This window comes from Pteropus alecto, unplaced genomic scaffold (genome assembly GCF_000325575.1).
Source record: "Pteropus alecto unplaced genomic scaffold, ASM32557v1 scaffold270, whole genome shotgun sequence".
NCBI lineage: Eukaryota > Metazoa > Chordata > Mammalia > Chiroptera > Pteropodidae > Pteropus > Pteropus alecto.
The window spans coordinates 8,922,004-8,924,473 of NW_006430735.1; the positions used below are offsets into that span (position 1 = coordinate 8,922,004).

The following is a 2,470-nucleotide window of genomic DNA, read 5'->3' on the forward strand; positions in this document are numbered from 1 at the left end:
TGTTTGAATGGGGACTATCAGACTTCATTTACCCGATATCTTTCCTAACTGCTTTCATCTCCCAAATTCCTACCACGATTCAGAAGTTACCAGGTGTTACAAACAGTAACAAAGGTATAAGAATGTAGAACTCAGAGGTTGCAAAGTAAATCAGAGGGGGCCATAAAAGAGTACTAGATAAATAATGGGGCAGATTTATTTAGGGTCCCCCTAAAATTCATATGTTAAAGTCCTAACCCCCAGTACCTCAGATGAGACCTTATTTGTGAATACGATATTACAGATGTAATTAGTTAAGATGAGGTCATTAGAGTGGGCCCTAATCTGATATGAGGTCATTACGGTGGGCCCTAATCTCCCTTATAAAAAGAGAGAATTTGGAATAAACACAGAGAGAAAAACATGACGGATGAAGGCAGTGATCAAGGTGAAGCTTCGACAAGCCAGTGAATGCCAAAGATTATCAGCACACCACCAGAAGCTGGGGAGGAGCACGGGACAGATTCTTCCTCACAGCCATTAGAAGGAACCTGCTTTGCTAACATCGTGATCTCAGACTTCTTCCTCCAAAACTGTGAGACAGTACATTTCTGTTTTTTAAGCCGCTCAGTTTGTGGTACTTTGTTATAGCAGCCCTAGCAAACTAACATAGGCAGCCAACTTGAGAGGATGACTTGTAGACAACTGGTACAGGCACGGATGTCAGAAGAGAACAGCCTGGTATAAAACTCAAACCAATGGCAGGTATCATGGCAGAGACCCAGCTACACTGAATGACCCTTCCTCTCTGTGGCAGGGAGAAGATTAGATCTCAATTACTCAGAAATCAAGGCATTCACAAGATAGCAGCAAACACTGAGACAAAGAAAAGGTTAAGTTATGTGGATAAATAGCATGAGAAGAAGGCAAAAGCAGCTGGTTCCTGTGACAGAGAAGGCCAATAAGGCAGCAAAGGAAGGTTCTGACTTTAGAGTTTCAAATCTATCACTGACTTTATGATGTATACAGTGGAGATTACTGGAAAAAATAAGGAGTTAAATACAGATCAAAGCAGTATTAAGAAGGTTTCTATAGCAACTGTGTACAAAACACCTAGAAGTTTGAAGAGAACGAATGCAGAAAGTGTACAACTTTGGGCTCATTACTTAACTCTAGCTTCCTCATTTGCAAAATGGAACCATGCATTTAATCGTTTTATTAGATTATTGTGAGAATTACATGCGATAATCAATGTACAGTGCCTGATTTAGTAGCCCCTGGATAAATGCTAAAGGCTTAGATGTATATATAACTAGAATTCACATATTCCTTCAAATTAAATGGGAATATTAACATTTCTCCTTGTCCCTTCCTGTCAGTTCTTTGAAAGCAGTACCTGTATAACTCAGGCTTGATTTTATCCCAGACAATACTTACCCAATTATTATGTATAATGAAGAAACAGACATCTGAATTACACAGGTGAATTACAAACAAAACCATGCGGAAAAGAAAGTGCATGCTAATTCCCCTTTGCCATTCCACAGCCCCAATGTCTGTCATCCTCTCAACCTAAAGCTGAGCTCCAGGCAGAATTCATTGCAAAAGAGTCAAAACATGCTTGAAAATTTGGGTCTCATTTGCTCTAATGAGGCCTTGCTTTTCCTCAATTTCTAAGGGAACATAAAGCGCCGAATGACATGACTCAGAGGGCAGATAACACTTCTTTAATATCTCTCCACATGCTGACCTATTTCAATATTGTGCACTTCTCAGGGATGAGAAGCTATGCAAAGACTGGAAGAAAAATACCTGAGAGGCTGCCTCCTCCTGGGACTGTTTCAGCTTTTCAAGATTCTAGGTCATCCCTTTCCCTGATATTTGGAGTTCTTTCCCATGGGAAGAGCAATCTGTTCATACAGACTTTAAAAAAAAAAAACAAAAAACCAAACAAAAAAAAACAATGATTGTTCATCTACAGTCTAATAGAAACCTCACTCAAAAATAAAGCTTCATATGAAGTTTTTTTTCTTAAATTTCATCAACTAAAAAGGGTAAGGTACATTAACTTAAGGTAACCTGATTAATTTTGAGTTAAATAATTGAACGTGTCCTGAGAAAGGCATCATTTAACTGTTTACAAATGGCCAAATAGAGAAACCGAATGTTGTTGAAATTCATCTGGAATGGGTAAATTTGTTTCAGAACTGAGACGAATCCTGTGGTGATAGAGAGACTGACCAGAAAATATTCCTGGCTTCTGGTGGCCTAGCTGCTTCTGTAACAAAGAATATTGCTCTTTGAAATGACTGGATGGGGACTTCATCATGAACTGCCATCAAGTGTCAGGAAACCTCCTCTTGGTAAACATATCAAGAAACAGATGCAGGAAAATATGAATTGAGACTCACTAGGATCAGCTGCATGTTACTTTTGCAGAGATGACAGTGAGTCTTCATGTGATATGAGTGATCAACCATGGATACTCTTT

General features: G+C 39.0%; 1 pseudogene; it reads left to right on the forward strand.

Moving 5' to 3' along the window:
- Nucleotides 1–450: 450 nt before the first annotated feature.
- Nucleotides 451–2,470, forward strand: part of LOC102889038 — a 7,071-nt pseudogene continuing 5,051 nt past the window's right edge.